Below are 21,354 nucleotides of genomic sequence, written 5' to 3'. Positions count from 1 at the left end.
GTTTTGTTTTGAACAGATGGAACAGGAGAAAATAGTTATTGGTAGATGTAAAACTGGACAAACAAACTGAAGGGTATTAGCCAAGCTCTGGCAGTAAATCTGAAAATCTGAGCTATTTATACAGTTGGAAACAGGGTTGGGATATTTTCATTATTTTGGGACACAGCATGGACTTTTATAGAGTTACAGGATGCTCCTGCCTAGAATTTCAGTCTATTCTATTTTTTAGGTTTCTGTGAGACAATGTGATATATTGCAGCTTTGGTCTGAGCACTGAGTATAAATGAAGGGGCTGATTTTGAACTCTGAAACTGAGAAGTCTCTAGGTCACTCTAAAGTTGCCCAGACACAAGGCATGTTAAAGTATTTTTTTTGCCATTCAAGAGCAAGATAAAATGTCCATAGACAGAACTACTATTACTACTTTATAAATTATTCACTTCAACACCTTTCTCATATCATATCAAGTTAATGACCATTTTGTGTGTCTGGTATACATCCAGAACCCCTGTTGTAAAGTCAAGGTTGTGTGAGATATCCCAGTTTGCATTAGTAAATGCTATAGGACACTATATTATTTTGACAAGTATCATAAAGCTACATAAATAGAAACCATACTTTTAGGATTTTTTTTTCTAAAGGATACAAAGTAAAGATTAAATACCGAACTGTGATTTTTATATATATTACATAACCACCCCCCCTTTATGTCATAGTCATAAATTCTTGGGGACCTGAAAGATAAGAGCCTGAAATTTTTTGCTTTTATATACCTAAAATGTAGCAAGCTTTAGAAAAAAACTAAGTATTATGTCTACTGGAACCACATTAATTCCAGAAGAAACCTCTGTCTTCTCTGGTATTTATGATCTCCTAATATCCACTCCTTAAAAGTTTTGGTATTCTCGAATGTTCTAGCAGCTCCATGTTATAAGCTTTTGAGGCTGATTTAAAATTTCACCATGCATTTTTGCAGTTTGATAAAGAACTTAACCTGGGACTTAAGGGCTTAGGTCCTATTCAGAAGTTGCCCATGTGCAAAAACATTTTTCTGAAACATATGGGAAAGAACTGGGTGCTCTTACACACATGCCTGGAAGATAATTGGAAATCACTGTGCTCCACTTTTCAAAAATAGGATCCATAAAACCCCCTCCTGGAATGACACAAAGCACACACATTTTCTCTTTGGAAGGCATTAACTTGGCGTTTTTATGCGCACCTACAATATGGTGGTTGGAAAGGTATTTGGAAGTGTTCCCTCAATAATAGTCTCATCACCGTCCTCATATCTGTGTTGGCTGTATTGGATACAGACTATTTACCTCTGTGCCGTTGTATAGCAACCCGTGAAAGTTAGAGACAGAACTGTGTACGGTGCTTAGTGATGGCAGCCAGGCCAGACAGTGGCAGCCATGTGGAGATTCTTGTGTCTGCTGTGCACAGTCATGGACAGTGGCACTTGGCTGGGGGTCTTGTGGGGAGAGGGGGCAAGAGGTCCAGCCAGAACAACCCTGTTCTAATGCACGGAGCAACCAGGGGAGAAGAAAAAGGAACAAAACTGCTCTCTTGGGAGCTCCATCTTTCCTAGGTGTGTGCCTGTGCCTAAATTATTTCATTCCCTGAACTTGTAATGGAAAATCTTGCATGATTATAGCTTAATATACCATAGTCTGTATTTATGACTGAGTTGGCTTGAGTTAACAGTACCTTTGGAGATACACTGCTAGCAAAACATGCACCCCTAGCCAAAATATGCCTTTTATCAAGATGGGTTAGGAATATCCAGTGCTTCCCTACAGGCATGCTGCTACCTGTAGGTGAATTTAATAACACTAGATCATTGTGGTGTGGTTTTTACTGGCTTTTTTTCTTCATTCTTTTGAATCTATTTACTTAATCTTCCTACTATCAAGAGAGAAACACAACTACGAATGCAAAAGCAGGGTCAGATGGTGAGACTGGGTTGAAAGAAGGTATTTAGATTCTTAGGATGGTGCTCAAAAGAGCTGTGGGCTCAGCTATGCTACACAGCCAAGTACACTATAGAGATCCCTGAGCTAATGCCATGATCGGAAGCTCTGTTAGTGTTGTTCTGTTCTCCCTGGGCTAATTAACAAAGGTGCCTCTCAGCATACCTAATTAGCTCCGTTCCTGCAGCATCCTCGGGGGCAGGGCTAATTAGCGTGGGTGCTTTGCTATAGAGACAGGGCTATATTGCCTCTGGGATCTAAGCTAGCATCCGTGCACGGCATTGCAATGTACCGTGTAGACAAGCCAGTTTCCTCAAAGCTACCTCAGGATCTCTAACAGCCCTTTGCTGTGTAGACTTGCCCAGTGTATTAATGAGACCCCGAAAGCTTATGCAGGGAGAAGGATAGCAGCTTGGGATGTGGGCTAGAGGGTAACATTCTGGGAGACAGATGTTTCAGGATGAGTCCCAGATTCATTTGCATTTACTTTACCTCTGCATCTGCTTCTTACCTTTGGATTAAAAGTGTTGAAAGTCTTCATCAGCTGTAGTAAAGGCAAAAAATAGGCCTACATTGAGGCACATGAAGTCTGAACCTGCTACCTTGCAGCTTGCTTGTTTTTTGCTTTTAGGTTCTCAGCTGAACTTGTAGCTACTAAAAAATAGTTACAAACTAATGAACTGAAGCATTTTTAAAGCATATTTCCCTATTGCTGTGGTCAAATAATAATGATAACAAAGTATTCTTTATGGTTTTACAGACACTGCTTTCTCTGATCTTTGCAAGCTTGAGTAAGCATAGCTTCACATGAGCCCCTTGATGAGGCAATACAACAATTTTCCTAGTACAAATACTAAATCTGAGATGTGAAGACCAGCCAAAAGTAACCTGCATTTATTAAAAGGAACATGTACTCCCTTGTTTAACTTATTCTTGCACTGTGCTCCTCAGAATTTTCTTGTACCAACATTTTTTTTTATCAGCACTATTTTAACTTGCCGATATCAGGTGATTGCAGGTTCAGTTTAGCTGAGCTGACTTGAAAATGTAGCACTGCACTGTACAAGAGCTGCAGAAAGGTGGCTTATTATTCACAAAGGGGCTGTACACTGTAGAGGGCTGATAAACAAATGATCCACTGTTTCTGTCCTCTTCTTACAGTATCAGTAGCAACAGGCTGCACTGATACCTTCCCTGATAGCTCAGCCTTGCACAGAAAAACAGCGTCATTTGTGGCTGCAAATTCTAGCCTCTGCATGGAGTCCTTGGGGGCTCAGCACCTCCCAGAAGCTCAGTGGGAAACTCTTCCTGACGAGTAGGAAAGATCTGTCAGAGACAGCCTAATATGCCTCTTAATCTTACTTCACTTTATTCTCATCATTCTAACAACCTCAAAGATACATAACATGCAGCTATCCAATTTTCTCTCCTTCCCACAGGGAAAGCCTGTGGCTACACCTGCATCATATCTGAACTGATCTTGGGAGTGGTCTGAAGCCTGCAGTGCTCATTGTGTCTTGCTGCGCAAAGTTCATGTTGTCTATGAGCTTTACCTCCTCTGGCAAATGATGGTGCTGCCCATTTGTGAAAGACCCATTTTTTTACTGGGAGAACACAGTGGAAGACATGGAAGGTACCTGGTCAGACAAAAGGAGGTGACTGCTGGAGTTCCATTGCAGCCATGTATGCTTGACATGCACAGATCAGCCAAGAATGTATATCAGCAGGTAAAAAAATCTAGACTTCCTAGCCATGTTCTTAAATTCAGCCTCAAGGATGAACACTGCCTGAAAGAGAGAGCAGAGGTGGCCTCTGCTTCTCTCACTTCCAGTAGGGAGAAGTCCTGTGAGAGATGATGAGCCTTTGTAGCATTTCTCTAGAAATGCAGGCAGGAGAGGGGTCTCTTGCAGCCAAATCACCTTGTGGCTGTTTCCATATCCACCCACCGAACTCTGCTGTTGTGCAAGAGGGGCCATTCTTCCTGATGTTCCTTCTTGGATCAGTTGTAGTTAGGTGCAACATGTGAGTTTTCAAACAAGAGGTCACCAAGACCTCCTAGTGAGAGCTATTCACAACATCCTCTTCATAGAAATGACTTCTGGCTTTAATGGATGATTGTGTGCCATCAAAGAACAGCATTATTTACATGTATGGATCCTCCTTTGTGGATATTGCAGAAATATTCCTGTTTGAGCTATGTGCAAAAGAAATCTGGGATTAAAAAAAAAAGCCCCTCATGAGCAGAGAGGAACAAAAGACAAAGAGATGTGTGTCTCAGCAAGACTTCCACAGAGAAGCCTCAACATGTGTGCCAGGTGAAAAAGAATAACAGGATGACTTCAGTGTTGGCTTGCAATGGGCAAGGGTGGGCCCTTTTCATCACAGTCTGGCAGAGAAACGTATAGCTTCAGCAGAGGGAGGAAGTATAGATCCTTACTTCAGAAATATAAATCCTTTTTTAATAAGTGACTGAAACCGCATGAGTAAAGAAGTCTTTTCTAAAGAAAAATGTCTTTCGTAAAGAAAAACTTCTTTCCTGATCTTCATATCTTTAACTCTTTCCCTGCCTGATGGAATGTTGCTATTGCTTTCACTTTCCTGCTTTGTTCAATCTCCTGTGCATTTTGTGGAAAGAGTGAGCAAGCTGTGTTGCTTAACACAGAGGTCTCCAAAAGGTCAACAATCACACCTAGACCTACATCAGAAATAACTGCAAGACAGGGAAGTTGCAGAATGCCCAGTGGCCACGTGATCCTACAGGAGCCTCAGAGAAGGGCTTTTAAAGGGAAAGGCATCCATGTTCTTATTGAAGCTGATTTTTTTCTTTCTTGGTTTTTTTTCCCCCGAGGCTTAGGTTCCAGTAACAGATTCATCTTGCCAATTTTGAGCGATGCATCTAGTCACCTAAGCCCTGGCTGTAGTCAATGAGGCTAAATAAGCAGGTCTAGAGGACAATTCATCCCATGTGTGTTAATTTGGAGAGGTGGGGGTGGTGGAAATGAGTGCCCTTGGGAAGGGTCTGCCTGCTCCTGATGACAGGGGGACAGACTAGGCAACTTTCTGGGACTGTTTTTTGTTTCTGGCAAAAATTTGAGTAATGCAGTGCTGCCTATGGTTTTGTTTTGGCTGAAGCAAGGAAGTACTGGAAAATACAAGAAAGAGGCTGAAGCCCTGAACATTAACCAGGTATCACAAAGGTGTATGTAAGGGTCCATGCCTCTGAATAAAGGATGGAGATAAGAAAAACATTTTTAAGTTTAATTTGCTTGTACTTGAACAGTTGCTAGCAGGATTTGAACACAAGATAGGAAGTCAGTATTTGTGTACTGGTTTTGGCCTGTTACTGTTGAAGTTGTGATCGGGTTTAGATGCTGTTACAATTTACAGAGAATACGACACCCTTGAGAGTGATTTTGTAGCACAGATAAAACATAATGAATCACCTAGTGCCATAGTGCAAAATTTTCCACTCCCCTACTTATGTTTTATTTTGATATCTGCAATTCACCACTTTAAACAAAACAAATGGTTTTTGATTTGCTTTGTGCAATGAAAGTCAAGGCTAATTTTCATAGGAATATTTAATTTAAGTACTGAGATAAGAGCGACCAACCGAGATTCTGACAATTTTATCAGTGCAGTCTAGTGTATAAATCTTGTTACAACAACACTTGCCCTGAATAAAAAGCAGGTATGCTAGCAAAGACAAGAGATTTCCCAGTCTAATGCATCCCAGATGATTCCAGTCTGGGCATATTTGTGCAATCTGAGTGAGACTGGCCTTGCTCTCTGCTGCTTTTGTTGGACCTGGTGGCCAGACCACGCTCAGCACCAGGCAAGGCTGAATCTGCTGAGCTTTCGGATGCTGGGGAACTTTGCTGAAAAGGGAAAGACTCATGAGAACAACTTGATTCTCTGCTTTTCCACCAGTGGCTAATTTTAGCAAAACTGTCCTTAGCACATGTGTGTGGGAGGGCAGACATTTCCTTTTTACGTGACCTTACTTTGTATAGAACCAAATCCAGACCAGTGATTTCTCTCTCCCTTCCTTCTTTTCAAATTCACCTCACTGAAGGCAAAAAAAGAAAAAAACTTAGAGAAATCTGGGGTTTGTGTGAAGGAGCAGATTTAAGTAGGAAGCAAGTTAGCAGAAAGTTTCTTGCTGAAACTTGAAACTACACCAAAACATTTGGTCTAATGTCCCAGAGCTGTTTTCCTGCTGTTCTCTTCATCATTTGATTTATGAGTTTATATGTGCCTAACAGGTAGAACTCTGGGCTGGAACATATATTTTTGTTCGGGTTGCAAATCCTTCCTGTGCCCCCACTCTGCTTTTCCTGCTCCCCATGGTAGCAGAAAAATTAGGGCATGTTTATAAAGGTACTGTTTTCTTCCTTGGCCAATCGTGCTGGCTGAATGACTCATAAACCAAACACTGATAATATCAGCTGACAGTTATTTAAACCTGAGGTTTCAGGTTAAGGAGTAACAATGAATGCAAATATAGCTGGTGAGAGGCTGTTTGTAATGCACACGTGTGTGTTAGATCTTGAGAATTTTTAAGGATTGTTACCACAAAGCTCTATAAAACAAAATTAGAAGATACAGGGAGTTCATTCGAGGGTATATGTCTGTTTTGACGATATGGAGGTGTACTTGCTTCTCAGGTAACCCCCAAAAAACCTGCAGCTGATTCCTGAGCTCAATAGAGCGAACACCTCTAGTTTTCCTTGCAAACACCTCTTGTTAGTAACAGGATTGCTGGTCACTTGTGACTGTCTCCTGAAAGAGGAAGGTATAGTATTTTAAAAAGACCGTAGGTTTGTCTAAGTGCCAGTAATTAGTTAAGCTGTGCCTTGAAATGCCTCCATTTGGGGCATGGTCTTCTCTGCTCCAACCCACTAGCGCATTCCAAGGAGCTAGGTCATTGCAGAGACCACTCCAACAGGCAGGTTGCACACAGACACCCACTACCACCATCTGAAAGAGGGAGCTAGGCATGGGCCATTTGCAGGAGGGTTCTCAGAAATGGCAACAGGCAGATTTCATGGTCTCATTCTTTCAATGCAGCAATATCAACTATGGCGCTGTCAGAAGGGTTTCAATTTAGAAAATCTCCTGCTTATTCTGTTAGGGTAAAAAATGTCCACTTGCCCCTCGCACAGATTTTCTCACTCTGGATGTACAGGTGGCTTGAAATTATTTTTTTTTTTTTTGACACCTCATTGTATTCCTCATCTTCTCCCCCGTAGAGAGAAGAGAGCTGCTTTGCTGCTGCTGAGCTACCTCTTCCTGGTCTTACTGCTAATAAATGATACAAGAGCTTGGGTGAGAAAACTCTTGCTGAGCCTGAGACTGAAGCAGTGAAACACCAGGGAATATACAACAGCAGACAGGAATCATCTCAGTTCTTGTCCTTTCCTATAGTGGCGACAGGAAATAGAAGAGCCTCTGGGATATATCCTCACTTTTCCTCTTCTTACCTCTAGGTCAGTGTATCTCTTTCTAACATTCATTTCCCCCTAAGTGCTTCTTTGCCCCCAGAAGTTTAAGTGTGCACATTTTTTCTGGGGAAACCTGAGAGATTGTGGTCTAGATTTAAATAATATAGGAAGCAAGACTGCTTAGTTTAAATATGGATATACTTTTCTTTGGCATTTACTTTCTGCTTTATGGGTTTTTCCTCCCCTAGAAAATCAATGCATAATAGTTTCGCTAAAAATGCTACTCTGGACAACAGAAAGAAGTGAGATTCTGCTTAGACAGTCTGTTAGGTGTGTTAATGATAGATGGATTACTGCATTCATGTCATCCTCTCATAGTGATATTTTATTAAATTTTGTTGTTTTGGGTGAAATGGGGATTGGGGATTTTTTTTCTTGGAAACACTAGTCAGAAGTGTGGGATGGCATTGAAAGGAATGGTTGGGTTTGGGCCTTCTACCTGTAGACCTTCTCCCTAGTTTGTGATTTGTTGGCCTATATCTCTTGACAGAACTGATTGCATTGTGTTAGCTACATGGCACTGAATTGTATGTTTATTAAGGAACAGAGAGACCGATCACATCAACATGTATTACCTTTAGGCTTAGTCTTGACTGGGTTATTAAATTAAACTACTTTGTCAACAGGGCATATAAACACACCGAAATGTCCTAGAAGAATTTACAAATTGTATAATTAGTGTTTAGAGTAGCATACTTTTAGTACATTTAATAGCTAACTCAGTGTTTGAAACCAAGCTAATTAAGTTCTAATCTGGACAAAGGAATTAATTTCAATCACCCAATCTTCCATTACGAGTTCATGAAAGATTCATAATTTCCAGGAACAGGAAATTCTTAGAAAAAGCTGCAGATGCATATTGTAAATTCTAGGACAAAACTTAAACTTTATCAGGTCTTGTTTATACAAGTCCAGTTCAGCTGACTCAAATTGTTCATCCTTGTAGTGTGAGTGTGACCCAACTGAGATATGAAACTGGAGTTATTTTTCTGAAACTCCATCCAGCTGTACGTCACAGCTGTGTCTTTTTATCTTCTAGTGTAATTTTGGACAACAATATAGTAGAAACCAATACAGACCTCTATCTCTGGTTGCTAGTTGTAACATACATGTCTATGAAGTGGTGCAGAATCCTGTGGGCAGCTCAATTGTCCAACTTCCTTCATGTTACCTACTTTATATTATGCATTCACAGCATTTTTAGCTGTTTTTCCAGAAGCTGATCATGTTATTATCACCTTGCAGAAAAAAAGCCACAACACTTGAAAGTAGACAAAGTCTTGATGAAAGTTCACTGTACCTTCTTTGAAAAATCAAATACTTCAGCTTTTTTTAAAACTTGTAAGGAAAACCCCTTCCCAGGGACTTCATAAAATTTTATAATCCTCACTCTGCATAATGACTGATAGAAGGTGGAAACACTTTAGTGACCTGGAGGTCATCAAAGTTACTTATCCAAATAAAGATCAAATAGATGAGGTTTGTTACATGGAATAAGTGATAAGAATGAGGTGTTCAATACAAGTGCTTTGAACAAGTTAAGTTATGCCTTCTTCCCCCTGCAGCATCAAAGAGTTATGCTGTAACTGTTGCTTCCTCCTCCAAAATGTTTTGTTCTGGTTTTGTGCAGTGTGAGTTTTGTAGGGCATTCTCTCTCAGTGGTGGGAAGGGAATTCTTTGTGTAACTTATGTTTACTTCATAGGAGTCAAAATTGTGTACAAAATTAGTTTCAGTTTGCTTTGTGAGGCAGTGGCAGCAGCTTAAAGTGTAAGTACCATAATCGTGCTGGATTGTAGCGGTGATCTGTAAATGTGTTCAGATAAAAGGATTTCTCCAAATTGGGAAACAGTTTTTCCCAAGACTTGTAAAAACATAGTAATAGTTTTCTATTCATGTACAACCTAGCATTCAAATACAGAAAAAGAGGAGAAGGAATCAAGATGCAGTGAGAGCATTCGGTGGTTATATCTGGCTTGACAGATACTACGTGTTCTTGTAAGCCTAAATTCTGAACCAAAGGAAACTGCAGACATACAGATAAACAAGTGATTATATCTAAATTTTCATTAATCTTGTTCATTAATCTCTATTCCTGTGCCTCTGTTGCAACTACCTTTGCATGCTCTTCTAAAACTCTTCTAAACTGTCTCCTTTTCAAGGGTTCCTTCTAATAGAAATGCCCTTAAGTGAGTCAGTGAAATATTTACCAAAAATTCCCTAAATACCCATCATCTCATGATGGGTAAATACTATTGCTCAGGGTACATGCAGTGTGATTGATGATAACTTGCTTTATTTCATTATTTCAAACCTTTGGAACCAGATGATAAAACATTCCTAGCATGTGAGTTTCCTGTGCAATCAGTAGTTAATGATGATGATATCTGAAGCAAATCTTTCAAATTCTTTGGTGTTTTCTAATCATATTTAATACTAAATTTTTCATTTGATATTTCCTGCAAGGAAGATGCTGACATTTCTTGTCTTTACTGCTACACTTTGCGAGTCACACAGAGCTTGGATCCATTCACTAGCAAATAATATCATCACAAGGACTTTTTCATCATTCCAGTTCTTGGATGGGAAGAGTCTTTCTGTGTGGCTTTAAGCCTCTGAAGTCAGTTTTGGGTTTTTGTTGAAGGCCACTCCTGGAAAGCCTTCTGTTTGTTCTTCTGCCTTGGTTAGCAGGGACGCTAAAACAGGAGTGCAGCTGTTCATATGTATAAATGGGCAAAAATATCGCATTTTGAAGACAGCTAAATCCTTTCAAAGACTGCTACTTCTCTCCTGAGGCAATGTGTTTTGTGAGCAGTAGGCTTTCCCCAGAAATGGTTAGGACTTCTAAGTTAATGCTAGGGCTATTGTGGTAGTGTGGGACTGGATTTGGAGCATACTGTGGAGAGGCTCTGGCTGTCCCCAGCTCCTTTGTCTGCTCTGGGAGGTGGGGTGGGTGAGGAGAAGAAGGAAAGAGCATGTGATCAAGAAGAAAACAGGAGGACATGAGTAATGCATGACAGAACTGAACTTGGCACAGTAACAGAAATGTGAACCAGAAGAATCTCCTAAACACTCTACCAATGTTTACATGGATGGGAGCTCAGGTGGAGGTGCAGTGTCCATTCTCTACAAAGAGCTGATATACAGTTGACTATAATAGTTAAAACAGAAAGGGAAATGTAGCTCGCTCAAGTGCCAAAAGGACTCTGCAAGTGAGGAGTCAGGTGGGCAAAGATGACCAGGGTGGAAAATAGGCTTTTACTGATGGGGACATACACATTGGGACACTAGTAAAGCAGCACGTTACATGGAAAATGAATGCCATGAAAAACATTGGGAAAAGTGCAGTTTTAATAACAGAATATAACTGCATTATGTTTAGCAGATGTCTGCTAAAGTATTTATCTTACCACCTGCAAGATTCGCCACCAACATAAAACCTGAGAAGAGATGAAGGGATGGTGCCAGTAAGTGCTCTTTTAAGGAAAATAAGACTAATATTAATTTATTTATCTCTGCTTAATGTAGTGTCCAAAATGTATTTGTTGTCTTGCAAGAAGATCTGAGACAAAATAATATATCCAGCCGTTGACCCTAAGAGATTAAAATTCTATTGCTTCTGACCTTTTCTCTCTCCATTTTATACCACCGAGCATCAGGTTTTGACCAAATCCCATTCACATTAGTGGGATGACTTCTGTTGGTTTGAGTCAGGTTTTTGTAGGAACACACCTTGTCATAGTCTCTTACAACATTTAATGTTAGCTTTTAAGGTCAGCTTCAGTAACATTTACTGACAAATGTCGGGAATCAAGTCCTTACCCACCAGTTTTTAAATATTCAGATAGCAACACTGATTTTTTACCATTGTTCCTATCCTCTTGTATGACCTAAAAGAATGCCAAGTGACTTTGTACTATGTCTGCAAATGCTGTAGTTTGCTCCTAATGGTTCTTCTAGGCTGTGAAATGATTTATTGAGACATGATCTCTATCAGAGAGATTACAGATCAGAAGTAGTCTGATTAAAATATTTGGCAGTTCATGTTTGCTTTAAGATATGTTAAGAGACTAGAAGAATGATCTAGAAAAAAAAAGTTACTGTAATGAGTAAAATATTTTTCTTCTTAAATGTTTCTAAGAACTTTTTCTAAATTATCCATTTCACCTCTTCAAAGAACTGAGGAATTGCATAAACTCCTGGATATTTTCCCTTGCAGAAAATCCTGCAGTACTGCCAAATGAATTCCAAATAAATCCTTTCTGTTTTTCTGACTCATTGTGTATCAAGGTGATAGCTAGCATGCTATCCAGATCATTGCTTCGACTGGATAGTTTGCTCGCTGGCTAGCTTACCTCTAAGAGACGTGCTGGCATGAAATTAAAACTGTAGCAAAAATATATAACCTAGATATAAATCACTGGTCTTTGAAAAATTATTAAATTCGCCCCTGACTTAGTATACATCATTTTTTCAGGTCTCACAAACCCACCTACATTTAGGTGTCATGAAGGCCACCTAAATTTATAAAGTGCTCTGAGTTATCTCAAGGTATTTACACAACTGTTGCTAAATTTGTGTTGCCTAGATTCAATGCAACAAACTTTGGAGCGTGTGGTCACACTTTAAGACTTCTGCAGTTCATCAAGAAGCCAAGGCTTTGGCCACATGTCCTCAGGTGACTGGTTGGGTAACATTTCTATACCTCTACAGAAAAATAATAGGTTTGTATAGAGAAGTGTGTAAATAATAGGTGTTACGGTTATCTTTTTGTATTGACATAATCTGTTAAATTGTTAAACTCGCTGTTGAACATATTAGTAGGCATTAAATCTATACTTGCATGGTCTTCTCTTCTGCAGTGGAGGACCTGACATTTCTTTAAAAGATCCTGTGAAGCAGGAACTCTATAGCGTCCTCATGTAACGGGAAGGACTCAGACTTGATGATGTCCTGGGACTTCTCACCCCTCACTAGCAAGTGTGCTGACCCTTTCTATAGAGTGCCATGATGTGCTACAGCCTGCAGGATGGGTGCCTGAAGTCATCCTGGGGTCCCCATACTGTTCCCCCCTATGTAGCACAGCTGGGTGATGGACAAATCGCCCGTGGTCTCATGGGGGACACTGGGTTTTCTAATGCTTGTGGGAAAGCTTTGGCCCATCCATCTGCTCTCCTAAAGTGCTGCATGGAACGAACTCAGAATTAATCTGGGCGTCTACCATACCTGGGGAAGAGTCTCCCATGTCATGCAAGACTTAACAAAATTGGGTTTTGTTCAGGTTGCAGCAAGGTTGGGACAGGGCAGGGCTTTTCAGGCTGCCTGCTCCTGTGGGCTGAGAAGGGCAAGGGTATTTGCTGGCCAGCATGCCTCTTCCACAGCTGCTGGTGGCTTTCCAGGGAGTGACAGTCCTACCAGTGCCCTTCACACCCTCACCTTGTCCTGGGCTGGCTTCCTCTGGAAGGCAGGACTGGGCTGACTGCAGCCATTGGACTGCCTTCTGAAATGAGGCATTTCTCCTCCATCTCAGTAGACCTTGGTTTAGTTTGGGTGGCGATTGTTTACAGATTGTACCCTCTACTTAATAATCCTTCTGTGACAGCTGCTTTATCCAGCTATCATCATGATGTAAATGTTTTCAACCAAAGATCCTTGGATACCTACTAATATGGTACACTTTCTCATGTGTTTGCCAATTTGCTCTTTATTTGCCCAAGAAACTAGCTGAATTCATAATGTATATTTTTTTCCACTCTACTTCTGTTTCAGGGTAAAGTTTAATCCACTACTTGAAACAGCTTTTTCATTCTCTTCTCTATAATAAATTGCTAAACTGAAAGAAATGGAACCAAGATCCTTTAGCTTAAATTCACTGAGCTTTTGTTTTCAGATTGAACAGTGAATCTTAGAAAGCTTGTTTTTCATTTGTCCTGAAACCTTGCGCCTCCTGCCTCCCTCTTTTCGTGCCAATGAAAGGTAACCAGAGACAGCTGGGGGCTCTCTTTCTACCTCCCTTGAATGGGAGTGTCTTCTGAATGCCTCTTTCACGTACCTGCAAAGACCCTGCTCTGCTAACCGCTACGGCCGAGATTCTCAAAGGCTGAATAGGTTTTCATTGCCTGCATTTCTGGTCTGAAGCAGACTGAGAGAAATGAGTGTTAAGTAAACGCAGTGGCAGCCCTGCCAGCGTCAGCATTCCAGCCGGCAGTGTTGCTCTGGACCCGGACACCGCCGGCACAGACTTCTGTACGTCCAGCTGTCAGGGGGTTGTTTTACTTGTTAGCAGTTGAAAAGAAGAGGGATGAGAGGCAAAGCAAAGAGTGGCAAGTCTAGTTTTTATGAGGCTGTTTATTTTTTCTATAACAAATGTGTGGTGCCTTATAGATGTTGAATGGGAATTAAATACAGTGATAAAGTAAAACTATAAACTTACCAAGTCTGTTTTCAGCTGCCTTTGTTCTACACCTCTAAGCATCTGCAGAAAACATGTTCAACAGCATTCAGACACTTCTGTGAATTTATATTTGATTTTACTCAGGACCTTCTGCAGAGAACTGATCACCTTGCTGTAGCTGATTGAAGTTAATAGAAAATGAAGGTGTTTGTCTGTCTTTCCATACCAGGCCTTTTGTGTGTGAAGTCAGTGCTTGCAAGCTTTTAAGTGAAAGCAGAGGTTTACTTCCAGCTTTCTGTCATGAGCATTTTACAAGTCCTATGTTGCAGTTTAAAGATCAAGATTTAGGAAACTCTGACATTTGATAACGCAGAGGTGTGGATCTGGTGATTTTATTAGTAAGGGCAAATTCCAAACACCCTAATGCCCAGCTAAGAGTGGAAGTTACACATGGAAGGATTGTGCATTCATAACTTACTAATAACAACATAAGAGTATTGTCTGTTGCAGGAGGCGAAAGAACCTGAACTGTGTGAATTAGGGCTTTGTTTGTACAAACACCTTTTTGTATAGACAGGAAAATTTCCCCCTCCTACCAAAATAACCCTATTCCTTTACCACACATAGGCACTGTTACACCAGTTCAAGACTTCTCTTTTATTCAGGAGTGTGAATGTGCACTCAAGGACTTATCTTGCAGTAGATATAGGATGGGTTATGCATATTCTTCTACCTTGCTTTCTTCCAGTTGCTGCTCCATGACCTAGAGAGGTTACTCTTGTCCCAGTTGTTTGTTCAAGATATTTTCCTGGGAAATGCCATTCCCATAGCTCTGTCATGTAGCTGACTTGGATGGTATTGCCCTTCCTGTTTCACTTCTACTGAGCTGGTGGTTATAGCTGCAATGAGGGCATCTTGAGACATGTCAAGATTATCTAGTTAAGGCACCTAACATGGATATGCTAATGATGGCTAGAGTAGTGTAGTAGTGATGTTGGTTTTGACTTCTCAGCCTAATATATGTTATATTAGGAAGAAAATGACAAGTAAAAGGACTTGGCTGTATCATCAGTACAGGAGTAACCATAGAAGTGGAAGCTGGGAAAAAGTACCAGTGCAGCACATACATTGTTCAGCAGCAGTCTTGTGTCAGCCATGACCTGTGGCAGACACAATGGCAGGCACTACAGAGAGGTCCTGCAGTGAAGGTGAGCAGAAGGGCTGTTTGAGCAGAGAGACAGTAGATGTGTGGCAAACCCAGCCAGGCATCTCCATCATGCCCTGCAGCACCATGACTTCTGTGACTCAAACTCCACCTGCATGTTGGTGCGATTCTGGATGATCAGAAAGATAAGCTAGAGTAGCTCACCCTAATAACTTTCAGTGAGTACTCACAGCATCTGAAGTCATATTTACAAAATTGTACGTGTAGAGCTGCTAGTCTTCAACTGTGTGGTCCCAGAGGAAAATTCACATGTAGACTTCAGACTTCACTGATAAAGCATCAGCTTCTTGGAAATGGGATGGAAAAAAACTTTAGAAGGACAACTTGTCTGTAGGCTCAGAATCAGACCCAGTATACCTTGGATTTAAGGTAATGGCTGTCATAAGTTCCTGAAAATGATGATCCTTTTCCCCTCTCTCACCCCCTTTTTTTTTCTTTCAAATTTATTTTACCACATTATTAGGATTTCTTTTTTTTTAGCCTGATTGATTGTGCCGTGTTATTTGAATAGTCATTATTTTCAGTTTTGTATGTAGCTGTTTGTCACTTTATTGAAATGAACTGCCATCCCAGCACCCTGATCAAAGCAAAAAGCATGAAATTCCACGTGTTGCACTTTTGAGAGCAACAACAATGAAGCTAACCTTTCACCCTTGACTTTCTTTTAACCCTAATTTTGAAAGACAGTAGCCAACAATTCAGCTAACTTCCTAAGTAAAAGAATATTCAAACTAGCTCGATTGTAATGCAGCAGTGTCCTTTTCAAGTGAATAGAAGGTCTCAGAGTAATGCATAGAAATACAGAGGCTGGATAAGTTCATTACTTTGGAGTTTCTAGTGTGGTAATAGCAGTGAAATGGTTAAAAGGCTGACTTTAAAGTGGTCACAATTAGGCTTCAAAGTTAACACCCCACCCCACTGAGATGAATGGAAGCAGTTGACATTTCTTAGTGCTATTGTTTCAGTCTGGCTTGCTATAGCTTCTAAAATAAGACAACAGTACATCTGTTTACATTCTGCTTCCGCAAACCCAGATGGGCTAGAAACTTCATTGTTTTTTAAGTGGAAGCTTAGGTTCTGGAGAATACAGCAATATCCACGGGGTATCTGTAGGAAGAAGAGCTGAAAGAAGCCTTAATCACAGACATGTCCCCCTTCTCTGTAAACTACTATTGTCCCAGGACAAATCCGTGAACCACTCGGCAAAAATAAAGTAATATATATTTGAAGTACTTTTTACTTACTACATGACATGCACACAATAGCTTCTCAACAAGTTCCTAGCATGCAAATTTTCATAAATGGATGAGGTGTTTTGAACTTTTTCTCTTTTACTAAGCAGTGTGTAGAAGGTAAAGGTCTTGCTTTTACTGAGAGTGGTAGTTTCTCTTAAACTCTTCTTACAGAAAAACCTCCTGCCTCTAGAGAAGCCAGGGTTTCACCCAGTAGAGTTTGAGACCAGGTGTTACTTTCTCTGTTCACATGGGTAGAAACCTTTAATTTACCTCTGAGAGCTATGTAAAAAGAAATAAGATCCTTGAGAGGTGTATCTTGCGTTCTTCTGATACTTTCATAGGACAGCCACATTAGCTGCAGTAAGATTTTAGGAGCTGGACTGGATTAATAAAGGTGCAAGTAGGGCCAGAATTTGTAGCAGATGGTCTCTATTACCCCATGCCTCAGTTCGTGTAGGGAGTACACAGTGTCCTCTCTGACTCTTGTTGAGGGGTCTGCACAGTGGCAAACTGCCCTCAGTAGCAGCCAGAACTCTATGAGAGCTTCTCTGATAAAAGCGTCCCATTAGATATGCTTAGGCTGTAGATCGAAACCAGCTGTGAATCTGTCGGAAAGATTTTCCTCATTGTGCTTTCATCAGGGTGGAAAGTCTGTGTCTCGTTCTGCATATATATGTATTTTGGGCTTCATTGCTCTGACTTTGCAAGTCCTAGAGTCTGCCAGTGATGAGAGCTCTCATGCATACAGACTCCTTTTGTACCCTGGCACTGAGACCCTGCTTTCCTTTCGCCTGTGGACAACGCAGCTTGTGCTTTGGAAGTGACACTGTGGCCTCTCCCAAATGGTGTCTCCCAGATTTCAACCCGGGGTGTATTGTATGGTAAAGGCAAGCATGCAATCTGTGGTTTGGGCTTGTGAAACTTGTTTCTTGCCCAGATTCAAGTAGCATTTTGTCTGAGTATAAAAGACAGTGGCCCTGAGCCTAGACAGGCCTCCAGGTTGTGTGAGACAACTGTGGACATTTGGGAGTGTAAGCTGTCTCCTCTCGTTCTCCTCAGTTCCTGTGTTATGTTGAGAAGTACAGCATCTGGTCTGTATGAAGAAAATACCTGAGAAAACCCAACAGAAATATTTTTTTTGAAGACTTCTCCCATGAGATTGTTTTATGTTTCTATTGAAAAAAAAGTTTAAAAACAAAATAATGTTAAGTCATGCTGGAGAAAAGTAATTCCAGTGTGACAAAACTCCTACAGCATGGAGCAAGAACCATTCGATTCAGCTGCAAGAGGAAGGGCATGTTATTTAATCAAACAGAGGGTCAGAGAACAGCATCAAATTTGTTTCCATTCTCAATTTTCCTAGTCCATTTCTGACTGTGGGTTTCTATAGTATTACATAGACTTGAGTTATATCTTAACGCATCTCATGGAAGAAAATACATATCCTATTAGACCTTTCAAATTTAGTCAAAATGGGTTCTCCAAGACTACAGCAGGTCAGTGGCAGAGAAGTTAGAGGATATTTTGGCCGGTTCTGTTTGTTTTAACAAACAAACTGACCTGCCTCACTCTATTGCAATAGCATTGTGATACCTAAATTTTCAGAAGCCTAAGCTTTGCATATTATAACCCTAACACAGGTAGTTTCCTGAAGAGACCTGAAGAAAATATTGCTATAGCTTCTTTACCATTTGTGCCCTAACCTGCTTTTTGGCTTATAGTTGAAGGTAATTTTGATGGCAGAATTATCTTTTAGGGAATATCAAATTGCAGGAATTGAAAAGGACAAATCTGGACAGGACAGGAATCTGCCATCACGATGACATTATAAAGCAACTTCTGAAAAATTAACATGTTATCAGGAGAAAAGGAATTTTTTTTTTTAACATTGTGCTCTTTAATTTTTCTTTTAGAAAGGAAAATGAAGCCTTCCATTTTAAGACTATTTAGTTTTGAATAAATTGTGTATTTCCCTTTTGTGGTGCATTTCTTTAGTCAATTTATAGTTATCATGCCTACTGTTTCTCGTCTCTTTGCTGATCTGAGATTACTTGCCAACTGGTATTTGCCACTAAGCAGCAGAATCATAGTTCTCTTTGAACAGCTTGGTACATTATGGCAGTCATTAGCCCATAGAAGAGGATGAAGGATGCAGACGGTCACTCCTGTAGGCCTGATGAGAAATGCAATAGGAAAAGAGCCCAGCAAATTGAAACAACATTTTTCAGTTCATGAATACTGAAAACTGGAATGTCTTCCCAATATTTCTTATTGGAAATTCTTTTAAAATATCCCAAAAAACCAAAATAGTTGATATTTACTTAATCATCCCAGGTCAGGAAAAAAATGTTGAATAACAAAGTATTTTATAGGAGTAAATACCTATATTTTTTCAGTTCTAATTATGATAATGTTTTACAAGGATTGGTTTTTTTCTTTCTTTCTTTCTTTCATCCTTTTTCCACCCTAGACAATGAAAATAGTTTAATCTAACAGCTTTTCCATTGTGGTCTGTTCACCAGAGCTGACTTGTAAAACTTTTTCTTTCAGTGGTTTTATTGTTCAAGAACTGATGCTTCCTGTTACTTCTGGCTGTGCATTTTGATTTTGTGAATGAGTCTGCTTAGACAAAAGAATATAACTAATCAAGTATATACCTTTTGAACAGCTTTATGTTCTCTCGAAATAAAAAATGACACCAGAACTGCAGAGGTAACAACACCTCTGAAAGACTGAGTTGGAAATGGCAGCAGAGAATAAGCGAAATCTGGGACTCCTTCACTCTAGGCATTCAGTAAGGTAAAACATAACACAGAGTTTTGCTCTGACTGCACACATTTTAAACTTCATGGTATAAGAGATGTGGTTTGGGTTGCTTTTCAAGGAGCAGAAAGTCAATGGGGTTCTGGTCATGGCGGGGACTAATAAACCAAGTAGAGATCAATTACAATTTAAACAGATAAGTGAGAACTACATGATCTTAGCTGCTGCATCATACTGAGTTTTTTGTGTCTATATTGCCTGTTGCAGTTTTATTGTTCTAATGCTTCATATTTGTGTAGTTTGAAGGTTGTTGTGCATGTGACTAGGTTCATTCCCTTCTGGAACATAGGCCAAGATATGCAAAGTGATTGTTTATTTTGAGCACCTCCATTTTTTAAGGGTCAAAACCTGAGCAGTTTTGGAATAGGGTGCCTTGAAAGGAGTGTAGAACGTGTGTCCTCTAAAACTAAGTTGTCTGTGTGGTGTGTCAACATGACACAGAAAAACAAAAGGAGAAAAAATAGATGCAATCAAAATCCTTGTTCACTCTTCATCATCTCAGTGTCTGATCGTTGGTTTGTTGGATCAAGGTGAGCAGATTTGGGTACTGCTGTGCTGGAACTTGGAATGTGTACCTGGCTGTGGTCCAGGCTAAAGGAAGCAAAGTTGAATGGTGACATCTCCCTGCCTCTCTACCTCTCTTTCTTAACCTCCTAATTACTGTAGAGCTTTACCTAAGGTTTAGATGTGGTCTTCTGGTAAGATGGTGGTGAGATCAGTGCTGACTGTACCATAAGTGGAAGAGGTGTAATAGCTACAGAATATATGTTATAAAGCATGCATAACCTATGTATTCCATTTGTGTCTATTGTGTGGGTGAATCCACCCAATGCAAGAGTAGCAAGAGGACATGCTTTCTAAAAGGACAGCATGAGCGTGGGTGTTGTCAGGATAGTTGGCTTAGAGTTAACTTTCCCCTCAATTTTTTCATGCTAATACAAAGAAGTACAGTTTGTGTTGCTGAAGAAGCTTAATGTAAAAGAAATACTTGTGTTGAATTAAAAAAAAGTCCTGGAATAATTTGTATAGGTTCTGGCTTTTTGATTGCCTATTTTTAGAACAAGATGTCAGCTGATACAGCTCCTTTAAAAATGCGCTTTGGATTCAAGGAAAAAAAAGAGTAAGCTGTGAAGTCTTAATTGTTAGAAGTAAGACAATAGCTTAAAAACAGACTGAAAAGCTTGGTCTGACAGCTGGAGGGAGGGATACTTTATTAATAGTTGCAAGGAATGGGTGTATAGGGCCTGGAAAAGGCAGTAGAGGATATAAAAAGAAGCCTTGTAAGACGAAACCATTGCCAAAACCCCTCACTGAACAATTTATGAAAGAGCCTGCATCGTATAAACATCAAGATAATACATGGTGAACTGATAAACAGTCTCTGACCAATTTGTCTCACTTAAAGCAAAGGGGCACCTGTGCTGCAGCCCAGCTCTGCTGTGGCATACAGTTTGACTGGCTGGAGATGAGCACACGTGGCTCACTGGTCAGCAGTCTGATTTCATGACTCGAAGTTTCTGTCTGGCAAGCCACAGATGATGGTTGTGGAGACTGGAGAGGGCACTTGCTGAATAATCAGCACACATCTGTATTTTATAATCTGATAAGTCCCCCAAATGTCCTTGCAACCAATAGCCAAGCTGTTCTGTTATTCTGACTTGGGACATATAACTTCAAACACTCATTTCCTGGAGGAGGTGGCAGGGAAGATCCCTCTCTACAGAGATTTCACATAACTGCAATCTCCCCAAAGCAAATCCCTACTTAAAACATAGCTGCATGTTTTTTGTGGTCAGGAGCTGACTGCATGGGAAATAACGGGACTGCAAAATCCCCCTTGTTGCTCCAGCCCCAGCTGCAGAATCAGTCTGCTCTGAGACTGCCTGGATGCCAAACAGTGCAGTGTCCCATTTTAGACTATGACTGGCTGTTTATGACAGATCCAGACCACTGCAGTTTTCCAGTTATTTTGTAAAATAAGTCCTTAATTGTCAGTAACCCCCAGAAGTTGGGAAAGCCTTGGGAACAGAAGGGCTGCAGTACTAGGGAAGTTTTTATTTCATTTGGAAGCATATATCCATAAAATTTTAGCACAGACTCCCTGTCTCATGCCATGGTGACTCTGTGTGAGATATGACATTGTTCTTCTCTCTTTAATCGCAAGAGCTCAGGAGTTTGGGGGGAGCAGAAATAAAAGCAAAA

The sequence above is a fragment of the Pipra filicauda genome, unplaced genomic scaffold (genome assembly GCF_003945595.2).
Source record: "Pipra filicauda isolate LSUMZ 115617 unplaced genomic scaffold, ASM394559v2 scaffold51_size4534324_pilon, whole genome shotgun sequence".
In the NCBI taxonomy this organism is placed as follows: domain Eukaryota; kingdom Metazoa; phylum Chordata; class Aves; order Passeriformes; family Pipridae; genus Pipra; species Pipra filicauda.
Note: the sequence above shows the minus strand (reverse complement) of the source record.